At 39.1% G+C, this 25,192-nt stretch overlaps 1 protein-coding gene across 3 annotated transcripts in view; it reads right to left on the reverse strand.

Annotated features, from left to right (window-relative positions):
* lrfn1 (leucine rich repeat and fibronectin type III domain containing 1) overlaps positions 1 to 25,192 on the reverse strand; it is a 176,747-nt gene that overhangs the window by 112,529 nt on the left and 39,026 nt on the right. The window contains exon 1 of one of the 3 annotated variants that reach the window (XM_044119222.1): positions 16,418 to 16,559. The exons of the other annotated variants lie outside the window; for them this stretch is intronic. The gene's annotated coding sequence lies outside the window, so the exon portion shown is untranslated. Of the gene's footprint in view, positions 1 to 16,417; positions 16,560 to 25,192 lie in introns of those variants that run through there. 3 annotated transcript variants of the gene reach the window in all.

Raw genomic sequence — 25,192 nt, forward strand, 5'->3', positions numbered from 1 at the left:
TGGCCCTCTGTCAAATCAGCAACCTTACACATAATGGTTTCGGTCATAACATATCATTTGTGTGTTTGTGTAGTTAACCCTGTTTAATAATCCTCATTGCTCTTAATGAGAGGTATTTTGCAAAATTGTTTTTTTTTTTAACTGTATATCACCAGAAGTATTCCTGTAATGCATTTGTGCGTTTTTTAAGGATTCCTTTAATCTCCCTTGGCAACCATTGAGAGGGTGCCTTAACGCCATGCGCTGCATATTTACTCAAAACTCTGCCTTGGAGCTTAAGTCCTCAGTCGAGCTCCTGCCTCACAGAGCGCCTCTACCTCACACCTCCTTCCTCTCAGCTCCTCCAGACTAGCGGCAGCAGCAATTAGCAAACACCTGGTAGAACTGTGAGATTTCTGAGCTCATCATACGAACTAGAACGGTTGTAAACGGCTTAATGAGAAGCGTGACGACGTGCTGAAGGGGGCGTGTCGGAGATGGTAGCAGGTTCTTAAAGGGACACAGGCCGGTTTCAGGGAGTCAGATACAGCTATGATGCAAAAGCTTTGTGGTTGTTTTTGATATACAGCATTTTCATAACAATTGATAGTAACATAGTTACTTGATTGCGGTGTAAAACAGTGCTATGTGACTGAAAAATACATACTTCCCATTTAAATAATTGCAAGTCCCTTAATTTTATTTTTTAAACATATTTTAGCCACACAGATTAACTAAGAAAATGGTTAAAATATATCCCTCTATGTGTAATTAATCAATGTATTTGTTTCACCTTTTGTGTGTTTGCAAAGCTCCTGAGCGAAGCAGCAACCCTGAATTCTTTGAGGTTGACAATCCAAATAGTTTCCCGATCAGTCGCTCTTAACCGGACGAGTTGTGCTCATTAAATTTTAATGTAACCCTTGAGAGCTTCCTTTAGTGGTCGCATTGTGACATTTCCCTCGTCCTGTGGAACTTTCTGGTGCCACCGGCTCGTGTCTCACCGTTTTCTCACGTTCAGCCACGTAACCACAAGCCGTCGGCGGATGTGTCACCGCCGCTAGTTGCTCCGCTGACTTCGGAGATAACATTATGTGCTGAACAGGTCATTTGATACCTGGATGCAGATAGATTCATGGGGGCCTTCATGGTGCAAGACGCTTAACCTGGCCAGTTAATCACCCGTGCTAATTATATCTGCTGTGACTCCATATGCTGTACATCAGCAGCCAACAACGAACAGCTTTCATCTAATCCACGAATGAATGTGTACTGTATAATCACAGCGTGCGTGTTGTTGGATCAGGAATTTCTTAGTCACATGGTAAATTGCACATGATGACTCAAAGATGTCAGGAAATAGGCAGATTCCGTAATAAATAAAGAGGAAAGCTGGAATGGCTTAAATTTCTTATTTTGCCACCAGCAGTCAGTTTTCATTTCTTCTTCTCTCAATATTTATTTATTTTTCCAAGGTTGTTTCACAGACTCGGGAGTCATTGGTGAGCGTTTTCTGTTACTTTTGCAGATGGAATCTTTGAAGAATAGAATTTCTGTAATTATTGTTTGACCTTATGGAAGAATGCAATAAATGAAACTAAAGAAATGTCGTTGCTTCTCTCGTCAGCAGGATTTCGGGATTCCAATGAACAGGTATCATTGTCAGATTTAGTAGTCTAAAATGGGCTCTTGTTGGATATTTGAGAGAGTTCAGGAAAATTATTCTGCTTTTGAAAAAAGAATTTAACTTAAGGACATTTATGTTTTATCACTGAAAGTTTCTGCTTCTAATTTCTGATAAAAAAGTTAGCTACTTTTTTTCGGTATAACACCGAGGACAAGATCTCAAGCTGCAAACACACATCTGTCTGTGAATGTAAGATGTAAAAGCTCTGATGTTTAGTAGGTTTACTGCAAAAGTATAATATGTATATGAATTTATTTATTTATTTTTTTTGCATCCTTGTTACTGTGCCTGATAAAGAGGTTGAAAATACAATTTCACTTTTTCCAGTCCCTTGCTCTTTCAGGCTTTATAAGCACTCTGGTCCTGCTAGTGGAAAGGTTACTCTGGAGCCCCGGAGGAAACTTTTACATCCCACTGGATCCCACTTTTGCAGGATTTATCAATGTATTTATGTTAAATGGAACTCTGCTTTATTCATTTTGTCAGTGCCCGTCTTGTGCAGTTAGCATGAAACTTACAGACAAGTCAACCTTTATATGCTTTTAATGTCTTTTTTTCTCCCCTGTAATCCTGTGATCAAGATTTTGAGTGATAGAGATTTGAAATGACTAAAACTGAAAGAATGAGGCTGTTTGACATTACTCACATCATTGTTACGGTTTGGGGTTAAAGCTGGCTGAGATCTTTTTAGACACTGAATCAGGAGGATTTTCTTTTTTTTTTGTCAAAAGCAATTAATTAAAAAGTTGTAGTTCTTCATTTTCTAGAAAATAAACGGTTATATCAGCTAAAGGAATGTCTTTTCTTGATGCAAAAATTTTAATTACATACAAATGCCAATCATCTGAAACATTTCTGGAGTGTTGCTTTGTTTTGAGAAATCCTGGAATATCTGAATGCTTGCTCTCAGAAAGCTCCGCCTACTTTCACAAAGCCCCTCCTTGAAGCTGCGCCTCCGTCACTCAGCCTCCTCAGACTAGCAGGAATTACCAAACATCTGGTGGAGCATCTGCTAATCTCATCGTATGAACTATTTCTTAGTCCAACACTCCTACGAACATTTGTTAACGACATAATGGAAAGGCAGCTTTTTTATGTGTGCTAAAGGCGTCCACAGACAGACGCCCAATTCCAAGTCGTCAAATTGAAGTCCTCTTTCTTTTAAGTTATGTTTGATATATATACAACTGGAGGTAACAAAGTTACATGTGTGTGTGTGTGTACTTGCTATTTTCGTCTCCACTCTCCTTCGATGTTGTTAGTCCTTCCAGACGTTTTATTTTTTGGACTTGTGCTCTCTCCCGTTTAACAGTGCTGCATAAACAGACGCTGATTGTCTTAGGCCAGTGGTTCCCAAAGATTTTCTTCATTGCCCTTGTATGGATTACTATACCCCTTACCCCTACAGCCCCCCAGAAAAAGAAAAGCAATGGGGCACACACATTGTACAGCCAGACGTAAACCTATACACATATATTATTTCACAGTCCAACAAACACAGTGGCGCAGTTGGTAGAGCTGTTGCCTTGCAGCAAGAAGGTCCTGGGTTCGATTCCCGATCTTTCTGCATGGAGTTTGCATGTTCTCCCTGTGCATGGTGGGTTCTCTCTGGGTTCTCCGGCTTCCTCCCACAGTCCAAAAACATGACTGTCAGGTTAATTGGTCTCTCCAAATTCTCCCTAGGTGTGAGTGTGTGTGTGAATGGTTGTGTGTCCTGTATGTCTTTGTGTTGCCCTGCGACAGACTGGCGACCTGTCCAGGGTGAACCCACCTCTCGCCCGGAACGTAACTGGAGAGACACCAGCAACCCTCCTGACCCCATTAGGGACAAAGGGTGACCAGAAAATGGATGGATGGATGGGTTGCAACAAAACACACTACAAATCATCTTTACAGTGAAACACTTTTGTGTAACAGTTTTTTTTTTTTCATTCATCCATCCCCCTCGGCAATGGCACGGCAACCCCCAGGGGGCGCGCACCACACTTTGGGAACCACTGTCTTAGTCTATAGTACTAAGTACTGAAGATTTCCTGCAGTGTAATGTGATCCTGTCCGGTCGTAAGTGCATAGGAATGGCTCGTCCTGCAGGGTAAAAACCCACGGCAAGCACCGTTCATTTTTCACTGTTAAGGCAGAAACAAAGCGTGGAACATAGTGGTGCATTGCCGTTCAATGGTAGAAAACGACTGGAAGAAAATTACCCTAATTTGCGAGTGCACTTGGTCAATTAAAAGCTTGTTTAGGTGGCTTTTAAAAGCTGCTCAGTGTTTGCTAGGCTATTACAACAACAAAGGAATAGTCAGTCTGAAAGTTCAACAGCTAGCTGGGAGCCCTGCAATGTGCATGATGTCAGTCATTTTCCTCTTTGCAGAAAAGAGATAATAGAATTGTGGGCAGGAAAAGGTTAGAGCATCGGGGGTTTGAATCCCTTTAGTGTCTGTAAACATGTGAGGGAATGAGAGGTCTTCTTCTCTTCCTCAGCAGTGACTGTTGCACATGAGAGCCGAAGAAACTACAGACAGACTGTTGTACAATGTTCTGCTCTTTGTGGTTTGTTTCCTAAGGAAGACAAAACAGAGCATCTACCTGCAAATGTCTTGTTACTCAGTAAAAAATAAAAATAAAATAGCATCAGTTGTAAAAACGGGCTGATGGAAGATTTTCACTCCCACTGGCTCACACTAGCTAGTGTGGGATAACTAAACAAGTAAGCCGACACTAGCTAAAGTTCAACTTTAGCTAAGCAATCTAAAGTTGATTAACTAAAGTTTTTGAGTTGAATAGTCAAACTCTGGACTTTAAATTGATTAAGATGGTGTTATGCATTTATCAATTCTCATTTATTGTGATAAATAATTGATTTATTGTTATTAAAACTTCCACTTATTGATGTTTAATTTTCCCCAAAACTGTGTGGATTGTTAGTTTAACTATTTTCTCCACTGTTTGTTCAATGAGGGTATCGATAAATATGAAAAATACGATTAAAGGCAATTACTGTGTGCAGTTTAGTGATACAAGTAACATTTCTTTATGTGACTGGTGTCCCGATGAAGCATTTTACAAATTGTATTTTTTTTTCAAAAGCAGTACCTAAAAATAGCAGTAAAAATGTCTTATTGCCACTTTTAACATTATCACAGTCATGCCACAAAATATCAGGATAAAACTTAAAGTCATATAGTAGCGCACCACTAAATGACACGATCTCAAACATTTGACAGCTGACTCTTGGTGGCGGATGTTGATAACCACAGGCTATCTTCCCCTGATGAAAAATTTGGAAACAATCAGAGCCATTAACAGTTCCTTCAGACAAAAAGTGCAAAAACCCCCACAGCCCCCCAAAAATGAACAACAGTTACGTGGCATTATTTTCGTAAAAGGAGCGGCGATGATGCAGATGCTTTATGGCGTTTAGCAGAATCCTGCTCGGCTGCGGTATCATGAGTTGCCTGTGACCCATTTGAACAGTGTAATAACGTCCCAGTGGAACAGAGAGAACAGTATGAATGAGGTAACTTTGCCTGGACGTTCCGGGCTCCTAACACAGGAACATAAAGAGGAAAGTGTGTCGTTAAAATCAGAGTTTGCTGTCAGTAAAGCCGTTTGCTCTTCAAGAATGTGATAAATTAGTCGTGTTGTTTGCACTATATTAAGTGTTAACCTGTACAAATGGAAAAAAAGGGCATAAAGAAAACCCTTTTTTTTTGATGCAATGCAGCACCTTGCCTTATGTAACTTTTAAAACAGCACTGCCACACAATTTCTTTAAAAGAAAGAAAGAGAAAAAAATGGTGTCACTTTGTCCTTTATCCTCCGAAAGGTGCCAGCAGGAGTTGAAGTTGATTTATTTCAAGTGTGATCATGTGCTGTCCGGTTCAGTTTAGCTACTGCCAGGCTTGCAGCGCTTTTCGATTTTGTTGTCAGTGTAAATCCACTCTCCCTGAAGCGTCTTTGGCTTCATCACTTGCTCTCACGTGTATACGTGTCTATCCTTTTCACACCCCCACATCAACTTCCTCCCCCTTCGGTCTCCATTAGAAGGCATTTTGCTTTGCGCTGATCCGTCATCCCGCCGGCCGGCTCTTTGTTTCTGCCCGTTGCATCGCCTCTCCTATAAAAAAACAAAATCCCCAAAAAACATTTCGACTGCAAAGAAAACTAAACATCAACCTCCCAGTGTTTTTCTGGGTCAATTGCAAAATGAGATACAGTGGGACTAGTCAGGGTGCACCAGGGCTGGTTTCTATGGTAACTGCAGGGCTGTATTTAGTACAGTTGTTCCAGCGTGCGCTCGCTCGCGAGCGAGCGGCTCTCTGTTTTCAGCCAGGCGAGGAGGAAAGAGTGAGGACCGTTCCCGTGGGGGGATAAACAGAAAGTGGGGCGATATCTCCCATCCCCATCAAACCGGGGCTCTCATCTCGAGGAGCCGGCGTCGTGTCAGGAATCCCGCACCTGAGACGGAGCCAGGATAAAACCCGAGGAGTCGAGTAACTGACATCGGTTTTCTTCTGGCAAAAAAGTTCTGACTTTTCAAATTAATGTCCGTCTGTTGTGTGACGTAAAAAGCCAACTGCTGGAAGCTTTAACGGTGTCAGCATGTGCAGGTAGAAACGACTGCTGATGGTCTTTTGCATGTGTGCATAGCGTGAATGGTAGTAATTGAGTTCAAGAGAGTTAAAAATTTTTACTGCCCACAAGTCAAAGAAATGTGAGGTTCCATCTATATATATATATTTATATATATATGCGTTTGACACATAGAGAACCCCAGACTGAAGCACTGCTTCAGTTGGATATATCTAGAACAAAATCCTGCCCAGATCCCCGAACCTTTTCAATTGACTCGTTTCATCATAGAATATTAATAGTTCTACTCCAAACTCTCTGTGGATGAAGAAATTTTAAAAAAATACCACCATATCTTTTTCTATGAAACAGCCCACTCAGGTGGGTCCGGCCAAAGCAACGACATGCTAAAGGACAAATTCCAACAATTCTTTCAAATTTGCTATTTAAACTGTTTCTGAGAAACTTTTCCTCGGTTGAAGTCCAGTGATTTTGTCCAGCACTACGTATAAGGAGTCCACTGACTGCAACATTCTTGCTGATGACGGATTACCGATCTTTCAATAGCCTGACCTTCTGATTCCAATTTTGACTGATGCCAGTTTTCTTTGTCTGAAATGTTACTAAATGTAGTAATCAGGTCAGTGGCTGACTTTTGGACCTTTGTTGAGATAGATGAGATCAGTGTAAAAGACTGGCTTCACATATAATGGTTGGCCAGTCATCGATGTCTCAAAATTAAGGAAATCAGGGACGATTTATTGTGCAACCCTACTACGTATCCAACATATGTAAAAGGCACAAGTTGATGTGCATTTTATACACCAAAATCTTAGATTTTGAGACTAACACCCACCGACCTTAAAGGGGTCGGTGTTTTCTGGTCAAGGAGCATGGCCTTCCACTTGGGGTGTCAGGTGTGGATTGCTCCAGTAATAGCTGAATGTCTGTGCCTGGAGATGCCAAACAACCTGCCTGTCTAAGAAGACATTTCCAGTGAAGGTTGGGCTCTTTTAAGGCTGTTCCTTATCTCTAAACCTATGTAGGGTTCATGAGCAGTGCGGCTGAGGGAGAAGGTGTCTCCCATGCAAACCCTCAGGGTCTCATCTGATGTTGGGCCAACAAACCAGACACAGCTTTCGCTTTGGGTGTAAAAAAAGCCAGAGAAACCTTATAAAATATGGTCGTAAGTCTCCAGAATTCTCCTTGTGGTCCTATTCCCATGTGGAGAAATACACCTCTAGGTCAGAAACAACCAATCAGAGCCATCCTGATCGACTCTGGAGAGCCTTAAGAGTTGTCAATCATACTTGTGTACGCATGCTCACACACTCCCCCTTGCTCTCAGGGTTTTCACATGTGGGTTTTCACATCTATCAGCGTTTTTCTGATAGCAGTGTCTAAAGTGAATGCTCAGGCTAGTTGGCATAGCCACATATGGTGGCTGATTAGCAGTTTTCCTGTAATGGTAAGTTGTTTCTAAATTGTTTCTCCATAATTAGCAAATTGAGCAGCATGTACACTTGACAGCGCTAAGACCCTCCTTCTGGCTCTGATTGGCTGTTTCTGACTGGGAGCTGTGTGTTTCTGCAGATGGCAATAGCAGCACTGGGAGGAGGTAGAGGACCTTAATTTATTTATTTTTTTTCACATTGTCTAACTCATACTGTACTGTGACGGCTTAGTGACAGTTTTAACAAATATGATAAAACATTTCTTTTAATAAAAGTTACACACTGCAGCTTTAAATCTCAAGGGTGAGAATCCGAGCCATTCAGTTTCTTCTGAGTCAGGTTTTTCAAGGAAGGGTAAGTGGTTGGAACACTCCCCGGTTCTCTCTTCTCGCCTCTCGCCATGCAGAACAACAAAACATCTAGAATTGCGTATCGTATTCTCTAAGTTATTCTTTTCAAACAATTTAGCACATAAATGAACAATCCGCCTCACATCTAGCCAGCTTTGGCAAATGTTTGCCAACTTCAAAGCGCCAACATGAGGACAACAATTCAGATTTAATATTACATAGGCCCGCGGCTCACGAGAAGCGTCGGACTTGGAACAAAATTTGTATGTGTGAGAACACAAAGAGAGAGTTTTGGTGCCAGATGAAAAGTAGAATTTCAAAGCATGGCAAAAAACTTTGGCTGGATATCGAGGTCAGGTGTTTGGATCCTGACCGCGTCGCTTTGTAGCTAGCTCACAATCAAAACAAATGCGCCGGCTAATTGAACGTGGTTCATTATTAGAGGAGTCCAGGACAACAAATCACTGCAGTGCATCTCGATTTAATATTTAAACACATACTTCTTTGTACTACCAAAAAAAAAAAAAAAAAGAATGGATAAAAAAGCAGAAATGTGAAACAGAAATGGTAGATTAAAAGATAAATGAAATATGTCAGAGATCCGCCAGTACAGATTTTGGAAGAGCAGAAACTACCGCTTACTCCTTTCTGAATCTCTCCGGCGCACAACAACAAACACACACTAAATGTTTCATGAGTTTAGGAGAGCAAAGAGAGCTGTCAATGCATCTGAGTGGCGCATGTCAAAGACGGGGCTTGGCTTTGCATGAAAAATACATTCACCACCTTGGCTTTTGTTCTCGCTTCTGAACGTCTGTCGGTCCCACAGAGGCAGCTGCTGGAGCAATTTTTCTACAAACAAAGTAGCTAGAGTAGCTTAAAAAAAAGTTAAGTTTGTATCTCCAAAATTGATTATGCTTAAATAAATTGGAATAGAATTGAGAAAGTTATTTATTCTGGTTGTTAAATTCAGAGAGGGAGAGTAACTTTGTCACTACATGGTTGAACTTTAGGTTTCTGTTTAGATCGTCTTTTTGTCGCTTAATTACCAGATCTTGCAATTTAAGTTTGTTTCTTTGTGTTAGTTCACTTGCGCAGTTATTACTGTTTGTGCTTTTTGGCTTTGTTTCTTTAGATTAATGTTTCTTTCTGTTGGTTGTGCATGTTAGCTACAGGTTTCTCTCTTCGTGCAGCGTCCTGGTCTCCCTCCCACCTTCCCAGCTATTTTCCATCTCCCAGCTCCCCTCTGCTTTTACTCTCCCTCATCCATTCTCTATTCTCTGCTGCTGCATGTTAATGGAACGTTTAAAGCAGAAGTGTGCAAATGCTTTTGCCATGTGGGCCAGAATTGTCAAGGTGGAAGTAGTTGAGTGCCACAACAATCTAAAACGAAAGTGCAACTGCAAAACCATTGACGTTTTTTTATTTTACCTAAAAGCAACTAGGAGGTAGGAATTAAAGCTGCAGTATGTAACTTTCATTAAAAATTGTTTTTCACATAGCAGTTGATATTGTTGTTGTCGTGACAGTGTAAGACAAATAATCTGAGAAAAATATCAAGCTCCTTTCTTCTCCCAGTGCTTCCAGTGGGAGGGTCTTACTGCTGTTAATCACTCTCATGTTTATGCCTTCCTGTTTGCTCGTTGCTAAGCTACAGTTGGTTCGCCACAGCGTAGCCTGCCAACACGGCTAGGGCTAATTAGCATAGCTAACGGTGATGTGGAGAAAAGGTTTTCCTGTAACAATAAGCTGTTTTTTTCCGCCATTAGCACATGGAGCAGTGAGTACAGGAGGTTGATTGACAGCGATGAGACCCTCTTCCTTGATCTGATTGGCTGTTTCTGACTGGGAGCTGTGTGTTTCTCATTGTCTAACTCATACTGTACTGTGACGGCATAGTCACAGTACAGATTTTTTATTTAATTTTTTTTTTTGCAGATTATCTGTCTCATACAATACTGTGATATCATGATGACAGTTTTTCTAAATGTGATACATTTTTGTAAAAGCTACATACAACAGCTTACACTGTGCTTCAAGAAAATATTTGTGTTGTACTTAAATAAATAATACTAATAATAATATAGACCATAATAAACAAGATAAAGCCTGTTGGTTTTAAGTAATCAAATATATTATTCTAGACTTAGCTGTATGAGCTGTAATAAGATATCAAAAACATGTAAGATATATCACTTTTTTGCAATAAATTTATATAGTAGCACTACTTTAACATATTTTTATTCGAGTAGAAGTAAAAAGTAGCCATCCAAGAAATTGTTCAGGTGTAAAAGAAAATTCAGTAAAAAGGCTTTTCAAGTACTGAGTACTTAATCAAAATAATCACATTTAATATTTTACAATGTCATCAGATGGACTATAAATGCAAAATTCTGCACAAATTTTACATTTTGACTCAGATAAAAGCACTAGTACAAACAAATAACAAATTTTAATGCTTGTTTAGTTAAAATATGCTTGTTCTTCATTCTTTGAAGTTTCTCAAACTGAGTAGTATATCCAGAAATCTCACTCAAGTAAAAGTAAAAGGTGGGGTGGAGTAAAACTACTTCTAAAAATATGTCTAGTAACTTTTTGGGGAAAAAGAAAAACATAGTAAATGTAACTGGGTGTCACATTGTACAAAATCTAAACTGATTTTTACAAAACGCTGCTTAGAGGCCTAATCTGTGGCCTCCATGATTCAGCCACGTGGATCTCCAGCTTGTTTGAATCCCCAATAATCAATCAAATTCCTATGTCTAAAACCATATATCACACAATTAATAATATCCTTGGCCGTGTTTCTTCTTCCCTGCCTTGTTCGTCTGCTCCAGTACAAGCGAGCACCCAGTCAGAACGCTCCCGTTGGCGCCAGCCAAACATCTCAGGCGTTTAACAATAGATTTGTTAGAAAACTGCGGGAAGCCTTTGTAGTGGGGCCATTTCAGAAATAATGCCAATGAGCTCTGCTAATGTCGGGCGACACAATGAGACACTTCTAGGAAGGCAGCATGGCTTCAAAATTCGAGCAACAGAGACGATCCCAAGAGTCAAATTAGTCCGTTTTAGCTACAAGAACTTAAAAAGAAAAGGCATTAACAGATGAAGAGGTGAGTTGAAGCATTGCTGACACACCTAATACACAATTGTGGACAAAACACTGTTCGTTGCTTCTCACAGCTCAACATTTTAAATATTTGAACTTGTGCGTAATTCTGGTAATCTCACAATTGCAGCTGTGGGGAACAAACAAAACCAGAAATCAAACGCATTTTCATGTAGGATTACTTTCCAGATTATTATAAGCAAACTCCTCCGCAGCTACGTCTGAGCGTTCTTTTGAAAGACGGCTCTGTGACGAATGCTGTTCGTCGCTACTGTCTGTGCTCAAAAGACAAAAGTGTGTAAAATGAACACAGCGGTCATAAACCCTTTGACAGTGATGGCGTTTTCAAAAATAAAACCAACAACAACAAACGATCCGAGTTTGCAAACAGGGCCGTAATTCAATACGGATTTAGATTTCTTCCATTGTGCGTCGGCCAACATTTGAGGCTGGCCTTTTAAATCAGCCCGCAGATGCGAGCATCAACACGGACAGCTGCAGAGATGAAAAATAAATGATTGTGGTGCAGATGCCGTGCCAATGTACAGCTTCGAGGGTGGTCATTTACTGTAACAACTTTGGCATTAATGTGACAATTTAATATCAACACTTTACAGCTCAGAGATTACAAATATGCTGCTTCTTACAATTGCCTGTCAAAACAAGGCTTGTTCATCTCTCCCGCTATCTGCCGTTTGTGTCAGAGGTCTTATTGTGATTCTAAACCCATCACTATAAATCCAATAGAAATCCAAGGAGCCCTGCTTATGAGCAGTATGTGTAATGAAAGAGTGCCGAAGTTTCCTTCTAGTTGACTTTCTTCTCTTGACTTCCTTATATCTCTCTCTCTCTCTCTCTCTCTCTATATATATATATATATATATATATATATAGAGAGAGAGAGAGAGAGATAGATAGATAGATCTATATATATAGCTTTATATCATGTTATAATTTTATTACTTCATCAAAAACATACTTGGAGTGTTGCCTTGATTCCTTCATTACCGTTTCAGAAATACTTGAATCTCCCATGGCAGCCATTCAGCTGTGCAAAACACCTGGGTGGATGTAGCTCCGCCTTCTGCATGCAGCTCCTCCTCAGAGTTGCAGCTTCCTTGCCTAGCTTCAGCCTCACAGACTTCCCCACTCAGCTCCTTCAGACTAGCCAGCAGCAATTAGCAAACACCTGCTTGAACTGCGCATCAGCTGAGCTCATTATGTGAGAAACTTCTCAGTGCTATGCTGGTCAAAATGTTGTTAAAGGGTTAATAGAGGAGCCATATTGTGATGATTTCCTGAAGGCGGAGTTTCAGGAAGAGCCAGAGTTTTTAAAGACTGAAGTTAACGCAGTTACATAATTGAACTATAAAATGTCACTATGTGCCTGGTAAATACATAACACTGCCCCTTTAAAAAAAATATATCCTCATTTGCACAATGTAACAATTCGAAGACTAAGGTGCACTGAAAACGAGAATGGAGCTCCAACTTTAAAAATGTAACTGAATTTAGTTTGTCAGAACCTTTTTCATTTACATTTCTGTAACATGACAACTTCGATAAACTTTCAACAAATTAACAAAATTTTTTAAGTTGGATCAGCTGATTTCTTTTTTCAGTGTGTAACAAGACAATGAATTTTAAAAAATCCAACTTGAAATAGATTAATATATTAATTTCGTATTTAATTTCAATGCTTTTTGTGTTACCTCACTACTGTGAAGGCCTCTGAAAATCCCTTTAAATGACAGAAATTGTTTAGAAATACATTGCAAATGAGTCATAAGGGCTTTATAAAGTTTGTAGAAAAAGATCTGTGTGAAGGACATCATGGCAACCTATCATGATGTGCTGCATGAATTTCATTCATGCAGCACACAAAGGATGATTGGATATGCACAACATTTCTTACACGTCCGCCAATAAAATTAAAGTCTTTCGAAGCAAATAATTTTGATTTGTTGTGATTAGGAACCACCCTGGGAAAGCCTTGTTGACTGAGATTTTTTGTTTTTTGACTCATTTGTGGTTGATATTGAAAATAAGAAAATAAAAATCGGTTCCGCAAGACAAGAGTAAATGTGCAGGAATGTGAGAACAGCTGGTGTTTGAATTTTGTGATAATTTTGGAACCTTGTGCAGAGATGGCAGGGACAGAAAGGCAAAACTTACACTTCCTCTCACACATGCACACACACGCACACACACACATCCACTCACAATAACAGCAGGGCCAGACCGGAGGAGGACAAAGGACCAACAACTTCCACACTTGTATTAGCACCGGGCTCGGTGGAACCGAACACCCTGTGTGTAATTTGAACTCGGAACGTTGGTGTACGGTATGTAGTTTGTGAAAATGGATCACAAATTAGCCAGTGCTGAACCTGGCTTTCCTTCATTAAAGAGGCCCACATGCGCCCAAATACCAGTCACGAGTAAATTGTTTGATTTGAAAATTGCAATCCATTCTTAATGATTACCTGTCTTAAAAACAAACCCATTCTGTCAGAGTGCAGCTGTTTAACTCACATTGCTAGCTTAGCGTTAGACTTTTTTTTTTCTGACTGCTGTTTTCTGGCGTTGGAGGCAGGCTCAACATTTACCAAAAAGAAATAATTTTTTTAATTCTAAATACCATTTAGCTCAAGTTAATGTCAGTGTATGCCAAAAAATGATTTCCATATTTTTAAGAATCTAATTTACATGCTTAAAAAGAACCAGGAAGCTCGTCTTGCTAGCATACGTGGCTCCCATAAAAAATGACCCTACTTACCTGGGCGCCGTCGCATCGCTTACCCTTTTTACGTTGAAGGCAGAACGGAGCAACTCTTTTATTGGAATGAAAAGGATCATCCCTCTTCTGGCTATTAATGTGAAAAGCTAATTCTATTTGTCTTGTACGCGACGTAATATATTTATTTCGCAAAACGTTCGGCCGAGGTGCAGACAGGGGAGGGATAATTCCTAGAAGTAATGTCAGGACGTTTGATTTATAATGAGTGAATGTGCAGAGGAGTAATCTACTTTTGCGATGCCCAGGGCCGAGAGAAGAGCTGTATGACTGCGAATAAACACCACCTCCGGACTATGGAGCTGTCATTAATCAGAGCCTTGGCTGACAGTCCGGCGCCTGCTGCTGCTGCATTTCCTTTCAGACCCCATTGCAGGATATTTATGTTGATTGTCTGTACTCTTTCTTTCTTTCTTTCTTGTCTGCTGCTCCCATTCACCTTCTCTTTGTCATAAATTCAGAGCATGTAGCACACTTCAAACTCACAGCTCTTGGAAAAAAAAGGTAGAGGTAGACACCCCCATGGGGTGATCTCATGCCTTATTTCTTTTCCGTCCAAAAGTAGTTTTTGTTGTCAACAAGGCAATCCAATAAGTGGGTCTGAAATGAGTTATCGGATCAATCGTGATGAATCGATTATTAAAACAGTCGTCATCTAATTTAGTGATGGATGGATTAACTGGAGTTAGGCCTGTCGCAATAAGCAAAAAAAATCAATCGATCGCCTGATTAGTTAAAACGAGCGCAGTAAGTTCTGTTTGTGTGATTTATAGTTTTTTTTCTTTCTATCAAGAACAGTTTTGTTTACAGATACTTTACAATTCATTTCATTTGCTGTTTCTGTTGTTTATTTATTTATTTTGGATATTTAAAATGGTTAGGAAGTGTTCTATTACCATTGTATTACTGAAAAATGCGACAATATTATCATTTATCGCAATAACCTCTGGGACAATTGATTGTCCAACAAAAATGATTGTGACAGGCCTAACTGGGATATACGGACTCAAGAAACGGCCATTTGCTGAAGGAACCACAAACTCAGAACAATAATTAGCTTAAAACTACTAAAAAACGTATTAGTTCTGCGTTTAATATTAAAGAAAACCATTGTCTGTAAGTATTTTCAACCCATGTTAGAAGAATTTATTTGGCTGCAGATATTTCCAAGCGTTCTCAAGGAAAGCTACTGAATTGTTATGATGTAATTATTTTGAAATGGCTTGCTGCTGAAATATACAAATGAAATTGATTGATTGATTGGATTTTGGGCAATAAAAATGATCGTTAGCTTATTTGAAAAAGGATTGAATTATTTGTTTATCTGCATTTTCAAAGTATATCTGATATTGTATTTTTTTAAAAAAGCTGATTTGATTTCTGCAAAATGTGCCAATTTCTTCATACGATTCATCGACTAAGTAATCAATCAGAATAATTGATTACTAAAATAATTGTTAGCTGCAGCCCTAGTCAAAATATATTAAGTCAGGACTTGTAGTTTGCTACGTGAGCTTGTTTAGAAATAGTTGAGGAACTCCTTGTCTCTGGTTGTGCAGGGTTGTTGTTTCTCCTAGTCATGAATGAGTTTGCAGCCATGGGCCAGTGATCAGTGTGAGCTACTGTGGTGAGATGAGCAGTATCTGTGACAATGTGTGATGTTAGACAAGGGAAACCAAAGCGCTGCTTTCAAAATGTGACACATTCAAGTGTTTCGGAGCTACCGATGATTCATTATCATCAATTATTCAGAGCAATCATTTTTCCAAAAGTCTAAGGGAAAGACAGGAACAAGGTTGAAAGCGAACTGTAAGATGCACTCCGCCTTAAATATTCATACCCCCCCCCCCCCGAGAACCTTTTTACGTTTTGACATGTCATGACTGCGAACTTAAGTAAACTTTATTTGAAATGTAGGCGATAGATTGCGTACCTCTATAATGTTTGTTCATTCTTTTGTTTCTAAAATAGCTCAAGCTAAGTTAGATTACTGAGGGTGGGCGATATGGACTGAAGATTTTATTTCGATATTTTATGGTGATCTTGTAATAACAATAAAAGTGATGTGAACTTTTTATTACTGTTCTTTGGGTTTGAAAAAAAATACAATAAAAAACATTCAGGTTTGATTTGTAATAGCACAAAATGTGAAAATATTTTCAGAAGAAATTGTTATTATTATTATTTTTTTTCCCCTCCAGGTGGTCTTTTGTGGGCTCTAGTGTCCCTTATATGACAGTAGGCTGACAGGAAAGGGGGGAAGACATGCGGCAAATGTCGGTCGAGTCCGGGAATCGAACCCGCGACGGCGCGTTGAGGACTCAAGGCCTCCAAATGTGGGTTGCGCTATCCCCTACCTACCCCACCACAGCACGCCCAGAAATTATTTTTGCAAGAAATAAGCAACACAGGAATAATAATCCTTAACCCGTTTGTGTTCTTCTGGAAACACGGCGCTTTACTCACTTTTGCAGAAAGGAGAAGGGAATAAAAAGAAAGCAGGTTGCTTTCATAAAGCGACTGAAAGCTTCCTGATGGAGAGGAGCTTTCCATTAGTGCTACTGTACACCCACTCTTCTCTTTCCTCACACACACACACACACACACACACACTGCGTAGGGTCCCTGCCATTATTTACATATGCTGTAGCTCCTCTGGAATCTGTCGCAGGAGCAGTCAGAAAGCAAGGACTGTTTCCATTCCTAGTTGTATATTTTATTTTATTCATTTATTTTTTTCAGTCCTGCTTTTGGACCTGAGCTGGGAATTTTGATTTCACGGCAGACAGATGCCAAATTTCATTCTTTTTTTAGTTTCCTTCAGAGGAGCGCCGTGTTGACTGCAAAGTCAAAGCGAGCCTGAAAACGAGCTTTGGCACACAGTAAGATCCAAGCCACGAATGAAACGTTTTGATCAAATACGTGAATTTCTATTAAGATTAGCGTTTACGAAAACTTAACAAGACATCGGTAAGGTTTCCGTGAAACATTTCCGTTCCCAACAAATGTCCAATTTTTCTTATACATAGTAAACGAGACTACTTGTATTACATTTCCATTTCGTATAGAAGTTGTGTTGTATTGTATTCTCCGTTCCTAGCTGCGGCATTGCTGTGGGTCGAGCTGCATGGCTGCAGGGGGGAAGCAATAAAATCATCAAATAAAAAATGCGCAATGTACTCAAAGCTGGCCGCTTTCCAGACGTTTGGAGGGCACGGCGTAAAAATATGTCTGCGGCCTGTTGAAAACACTGAGATTTCAAGGAAATAGTTTAGATTTATTTAGTGGCGAGTCCATTCAAACCGCACGGCCATTTATCAGACATGAAAATTTACTGCAGCAGCCAGTGTGGGGAGTAAATAAGAGAACAGCATTTTCAGTATGCTGCTCAGGTTACCTCATGGGTCACAAGAAGTATGTTGTTTTTTTCAAGCCTTTCTAAGCATACTCATCTGATTCATCGTTTTCTTCAGTGTGACTGAAGAATGATTTCTTAAAATAGAAATGCTAAAAATGACTTGAGATCTTCCTTCAGTTGGCGGTAGCATAAATTAACGTCATGTAACTTTTTTTTTTTTCTTTCTGTGTGAGAAGGGAAAAATGTGAATGTTTTCTAAATCGGAACTGTGGAGGTCACCGAGATTTACTTCACGGAAAACCTTCTTATCACAAGTCAGGCACCGATAAAATAACGAGTCCTGCCAAGTCAGAGGAAACTCTTGACTGTTTCCTGGCAATATGTGGTTCTTTAATTGCGTTGAAGCCGTGAGCAAGTCCTTCTGACGTCAAAAGGTTTTCAGAGAAATACCAGGACCTGGTTAAGATGAACGTCTGGAACTGGAATAGGATGATGGATATTTTGCTATAGTTCATTTGTTTAGTAAAGCAATCTGAGATGGTATAAAACATGATACACAGGTTTTGGTTTGGTTGAAATTCTTATAGCTGTTAAGCAACTTAAACATGATTTGCTTTTGAATTTACTTTCGACTGAACTCGCTGTCCAATTCATTACAGTTTTTTTTGTTACATGAATCATGTTTTGTACTATTTTCACTTGAAGGAAATGGTATTAGGCAAAAGATTGTAGCGCTAGATGAGATAGTACACAATATTAAGCATTATATACATCATAGCAGAAAAAGTGTTTACAAAATAAATTCAAACTACTTTCAGTTTTTTACAAACTTTTGAGTAATCCCAAATTTCTATTTTAAAGACACTTTATTTAGTCTATAATATTTCCATTTAGGTGACTTCCTCAAGCAGGATCCTCCTGGTACAAAAAAATAGTTTTTTACTTTGAGAAATAAAGGTTTCATATATCACAAATGATGCACAATTACATTTCTTGTCAGTAAATAATAAACCACATAAAAGTTTTTTAAAATTGTGAAAAAGAACCTAAGTTTAGCAGCAAAATTCAAATCCGCAACCTTAAAAAAAGCACAGAGATCAACCTTTACGGCGTATTACCTGGTACAATACAGGTTTACAAAATTATAGATTGTGTTTTCAAGAATTGGATGCTAAAATATTTTGGTCCTCATTGACGTCACTGCAATGATTTTAAACGACAGTTTTGAAGCTGTGAATCAGACGCCAGGTGCAGCATTGTTAGCCCGTCACACAGAACAGCAATACTGACTCACACAACGTTTCTATCTTGTCCGCCACTCCTTGACAGTGTTTTGTTTTTTTTCTAAACTGATACCAAAATGCTGTCGCACAAAAACATAAGACTGTGGCGAATTCTTCAGTTTTACTTGTGCAAAAATGTTGCCACACTATGGATTCTAGAAAGGGTAAATTTCCTTTAGAGAAAATATTTATTTTATATTTAAATAGCCTGAGACAACCCTAACTCTTATATTCTTTCTCCAAAGGTTTTTGTTTTGGTTAGACAGAATGCTAACATGCTAACTGCATCATAAAAGTGTTTGGGTTTTTTCAGACAGATTATCTCTAGATTAAAGAGTTAGCCAAAATACATTATGCTACCAAAACTGGAAAATGTTCCACAAGACAAATTATGGCTTAATGTTTAGCCATATGAGGGTAATTTATTGTAAACTAATGACTAAATGCAACCTTTCTTTATTGCTAGCTAAGTTTTTAAACTGGAAAATTTTGGTTCACTCAGGGGTTTGTTTTTTGGCTCCTTTTAAAATCTTTTGCTTTCACTCAAAATTTAATAACTTAATCTTATTACATGAGATCAAAAGAGATTTGATAATTTTGCTGAAACGTAAAAAGAACTTCAACTTTTTTGGCTCCAGCTTTATTCCTTTCAGAGATGAGTTTCTTTTCTCTGCATTCTGGGAAACGCATTTTGTCCGGGGATGACCAAACCTTTGATTGCCATCGCATTATGCTGTATTCAAACTCTGACTCTTTGAAGCTGGGTGCTGAATATTCAGTGCCTTTAGTTGATGATGGGAGCTCTCTGTGCCAAACAGAGTGACAATTTCCAGATTTATGACTGATTTTCTAATTCTTGGTTTGGAACTGAGGACTTGATGTGTTTGGGAAGCTGCCTGCTGTTTTCTGAAAAGGTGAGTCTGTACTTGTTTTCACTGCATGTCCAGCTTTACTTTAAATTTATCCAGTCCTTGCAGCATTTATTTAAGAAGGTTCCTCTAATAAGTGAATATTTTCATAGCAAAATCTACATTGAGGGTCTTTGGTGTGTGACATGCAGTGGAATTTGTTTTGCAGCATTAATAATTGATTAGGAATGCACAGTCAGAATAGCATTTGCGAATCCTCTGCTCTCTTTAAGCGCTTTAGATATGAAACCTTTCTTGTTAGCTGTAAATTAATTCCTCCTCATCCGCATTAAAGTTTGAAATAGTTCTCCCACACACCGGCTTTCAGTATGAAATGACATTCTGCTGGGTTATTTGGTTTGCATAATAATTGAAACAAAGGTTATATAACAGGTGTTACAACAAATTACTAAATTGAGTTAAGTGGGGAAAATAAAAATTGTCGTCTTTTTGTGGTGCTGTTAGAGCAAAACTCTTCTAGTAATTTTGCAGTGGAGTAGTTTTGTCACTTTTTGACAAATAGGAACTTGCCACTATACATTATGTATAGCTTGATCCTATTGCCTCTATTTTCTACACGCAACACAATTATGTTAAATAGTATGCAGTAATTTAACTTAAAATGTTTCTTCTGTGCATTTCTTGTAACTATATTTATAGAACAATTTATACTTTAACTTACAGTTTTAAACACCTGCTAAATTTTAGGTACAGTGGCATCTATGATAGCTACGGTAACATGTCATAGATGTCACTGTAGCTATGATAACCCTCTGTAGCTACTGTTGCAGGTATGCTGGAGCTAGCATAGATTAGCAGTAGCATAGTGTCATGTATGCTAGCTACAGTGGCATGCCCACTCCAGAGAAGCTACTGTAGCTGGCAGAGGAGATTTTTGACTAGCTACAGTGGCATCTATGATAGCTACAGTAGCTTCTCTAGAGTGACTGGCATAGATGCTAATATAGCTAGCATAGGAGCCACTGTAGCTAGCAAAGCATATTTTTGATTAGCTATAGTAGCACTTCTGCTACTAAGCTATTTGTAGTTTTTAATAAGAGTGATTCACTGTTTTGGTGCCCTGACCATGATCACAAATACAACCAAATATATTTCTGACAAACTTCTTTGTGTTGCAAGGAAAGCCATAGCTAGCAAGGAGAATACAGACAACACAGAAAACTTAAAAAAAAAAGAAAAAATAACATCACTTTTGAGACTTTTAATAATAGTGAGACATTTTTCAAACTGCCTTTTCTGATCATATTGGAATGTATGTAATTGAGCATGTCAACAGAATTTGGATTAAATTAAATATTCTGATTAAAATTGCTCTGATTTTAGCTATGATAATGTGTGAATAATTTAAAAATGCTTTCCCCAGGAGTTTTCATGTTATCAGTGAGGTTCATCTTTACTGTTCTGTAATTAGCATGTTGTGTGTAAATTAAGTGTTTTCTGCCCAGCATGATACCATGTTGTTTGCACTGCTGCCTCAAGGCAAAAAGATTTCTGCTTTTCAGTGGGATTTCAGGTGTGGGACTCTCCTAGTAGTCAGATTTCCTTCCACAGCACCAAAACATGCATGTTGACATAACTAAATACCATATTCCCTGGGTGTACATGTCTGATTGCATTGCTCTCTATAGCTGCACCCTTTAATTAACTGGTGACCCATTAACTTCTCCAGCCCGTCCAAAAACGCTGAACAGGTTCATGGTGATACAGAAAATATACCTGGAAGTGGGAGTTGGTGGAAAACTATTGTGTAATATATACTTCCTACTATTGCCTGAACACTCTTTGAAACAGAAAAAAACATTCTTTTTTCTTTATCATTCAACAAGGTAAAAAATTATTATCCCAGCATGATTTTCTTGAAATCCCCAAGTGGTTACAGGTGCTAGAAAGATTACATTATGACCACGGACATATAGGCATGTTACCTCAATAACACAGAAGTGTTCCCCTTCTGTCTGAAAAGAAGCTGCTAATGACATCACTCGAGATCATGGTATGTAGTGCTTAGCAGGAAATTTAATTTTGTATTGGACAGATGACAAATCCTCCAGGATGGCAAACAAATACTAAACATAATAATATGTATCCCTTTGTGGGATTTGTCTGGGAAGAAAACTGCTGAAACATTATTCATTTCTCAGATTTATAGTTTTACGCTAAAGTAATAAAGGATTTGGAGTGAAGAACAACATGTAAATGTTGTTCTGTAATCCTAAATGATTTGCGTTGGCATCAGGGCCAAAACAACTAGTGATGTTGGAGATCCAAGACTCTACAGAATATCGTCATGCATCTCGACAATATGTTTCACTTTCTGTTCTTGTACTGTAAATTTCCCCCGACACCGCTGGTTCTTCATTTGGAGTTAAATAAAAATTATTAGAAAACCGGTATGCAAATCGGTGCCCAATTTTAACAACATGTAAATGAAAAAAAAAAAAAATAAAAATCGTTTTGTCAAACGACTTAGCCTTAATTCGAGCTGGTAGACATATTACTGAGAAACAAAGAAATTAGTGTCTCTTGTATCTCGGGATGCATGTTCAGAATTGTGATGAGTTAAAATTCATATAGCCACTTTAAATATCACTTACAGTGAAACAAGTTGCGACAAATTCCTTTATTGAAATGAGCTTTTCAGTTATCTCCTGCACACGGCGCAGTAATGTGAGCAGCTCCAACCTGTGTGCATTTTACAACCTGCCTCTTTGCATTATTCTTGCTCGGCTACGGAGGGCATTAAAAATGCAGTGAAACCAGCCCTTGTTTATCCTCCCTTAATAGTATTTTGTGCAGACCAGCATTCTCAGAGTCCCCACAGTGGCTCTCTGAAGACTTGCATCAACATAACTAAGCTTCTTTAAGCTTTGCAGCAGTGCTGCAAGCATCTGTAAGCATTTCAAGTCTTTGTTGAGCTACAACCATTCATGTCGACTGTAGATGCTAAGCTCTAGTGATTGGCTGAGATCTCAAAAGTGTAATTATTTTTAACTTTCTTTCTGAGGTCAGGCAGCTAAAGACCCGCTCAAGACTCTCTGCATTGCTTGTGCTAACTGGAGGAACTGATTAATTAGGCATTTAAAGGGCCATATGAAGTGTCTGTATGTTGTAATCAGTCAAATTACACCGGCTCTTTATTAACAGCAAGGCATACGACTTTCTAATTTGTTTGTAATTCTCATATCTCGCACTATAAAACCAGTTTACATAACTTACAGCTTCCATTTGCTTGTGGACACAGAATCTTTCTTTAATATTTATGATATTCCTGGACACCGATGCTGCTTTGAAGGTAGATGTTTTTGTTTTTTCTTATCTGAACCATTTGCTTTTGCACTCAATTAATCATAAAGTGTGTCATCCAGCTCATTAATCTAAAATATGTTTCACAAATCACAAACAAATAATTCACAGTGTGAATTTTTACAAGTTCATTTGTTTATTGCATACATTTCCCATACATATTATTATCATGATTGGCTAATCCTAAGGTGAAAAGCAAGTAAAGCATAAACTTCAAACTGTGTCTTTCACAATCACGCTTCATTGCGGGATTATCCAGGTCAGCTTTTACAGCTATATAAATTAGCTCTTTATCTTAGCACCGACGCCAAGAATCCAATTACATGCTATTTTACTGGTTAGTCTGTTATAACTTGTTATTTTCTGCAAAAGTACTGATATATGAATAAAATCAAAAGGGTTAGTCAACAGCTCTGTCAAAACAATGGCACAATACAAGAAGTCTTTTCCTTTATTAATAAATATCTCTTGCCACGAGAGCTTATAATTTAGTTTCTGATTTGCCTGATATAGACGGGGGCAGGCTACCTGTAATGGGGTTTATCAAGGTATTTAAAACCTATAGTTTCAAAGCCGCTAAACACTGTCCTGTTCATATCATAGCAGAGAAAATACCAGAGAGACCAGACATTCATCCCTGAAGCACTCCCAGTGGTTTAGGGAACGTCTTGATCATTATGATCCTTTGGGCTCGTTCACACCAGCCCTGTTTGGTCCACTTTAATTCAACTCTAGGCTGTTTAGAAAGTTTTGCTCGTTTGAGTAGGAGAGTCAAATTAACTTTGATGCCAAACAAACAAACTCTGGCCCGCCTACAAACCTAGGTCTCAGTTCAGTTGAAGTGATGTGGATACTAATGGACTGGAGACCGCTTGCATGGCTTGTGCTGACTGGAGCAGGAATTAGACAATAGCACAAGGCCTTCTGGGTAAATACAACCTGGCGTTAGCTGAAGAAATGAGCTCATGGTCTTTTACCAAAGACAATTGTACAACTGCTAAAATTTGATGCTATCCATTTTTGTTTAGATTTTGTGAAGAAGGAAGTTGCACTCATGTCTCCAGAGGTTTTCATATCATTTCCTTCAGTAATTCCTGGTGCAGCGCCACCACAGGCAAAGGGGGTGAATATGCAAACTCCAGGAATCGAACCCAGGACCTTCTTGCTGCAAGGCAACAGCTCTACCAACTGCGCCACTGTGCAGCCCTCTTCAGGTATTTGACACAGAAAAGAGTAAATCAGTTCATGTGAACTAATATTGGATCACTTCGGGCATCACATTGACAGTCAGACAACACCAAATTCACAAAAAAAAACAAAAAAAAACAAGACATGGAGAGCATGGACAAAGATGAGTGATGAGAAATTCCTAATAAAGGTTTGGTTTTTTTGTTTTTGTTAGTCTTGTGGGCATCCATACCACAGCCTTCATTACAGACTAAAACGATTCTTCCTACATTAATGTAAATTTGCATTGTGATCCATAAAACTGACAGATTACATTAAGCCTGTTTTTCTCACTAATTAGCTCCACTGGTCATGGTAGGATGGTAATCGTTTTCACTGGAATAAGCCAACCAGTAAAATGCCCAACTGTGTATTGTATGTTGTATTTTCCCTCATAAATACCAAACCACAGAAGAAAAATGTAGCACAATGGCTAAAGATGATTTATTCATGCATGTATTTGAGAGTAGTGCATACATGCCAGATAAAGCCATGTGTCCTCAGAAGTACTTTCAGACTTAACGGGAGAAGGGGCCTGTAACCCTCCGAGAGGGGTTACAATGTGAGCAAGCAAAATGTTTTATTCAGCTTTTCTAACAATCATTCTAGTACTTCTTCCAAAAGCACAACCTTTTACATGTTTGCACTTTAAGATTTTAATGAGGACAAACAAACGCACCGTCTCACCGTGGAGCTAATTGTATCCGTGTTGGAAGGCTTCGCCAAAAACCGCTTTGAGAAAACAGGTAACGAGGACGTCTGCGAGCTTCTCCTTCCCGGGTTACCAGCCCCAGCCCTCTCCCACGGCTGCTGCCGTCACACTAGCATGCATCACACACTTGTCAAAGCACCTCTCCTCCACCCACCCTTTTTCCGCCGAGAGTCGACACCACGGTCTCACCACACATGTACGTACGCTCTCGCGGACACCCTCGCAAATGCTTTGCATGCGGAAGATTGAGAAGGTGCGTGTACACGCATACACACACGCACACACACACACTCGGAAAGGAAGGCCCTCGTATGCGGACGTCTTCCCGTTATGGTGAGAAATCCCGCCAGGGCTGGCTTCCCATCTGTGAGTCGAGGCATGGCGCGGTTGTACAAGTCATCTGCCTTCCCCCAGATGGATCCGCTGGGC

Source organism: Gambusia affinis, linkage group LG06 (assembly GCF_019740435.1).
Source record: "Gambusia affinis linkage group LG06, SWU_Gaff_1.0, whole genome shotgun sequence".
NCBI classification, from domain to species: domain Eukaryota; kingdom Metazoa; phylum Chordata; class Actinopteri; order Cyprinodontiformes; family Poeciliidae; genus Gambusia; species Gambusia affinis.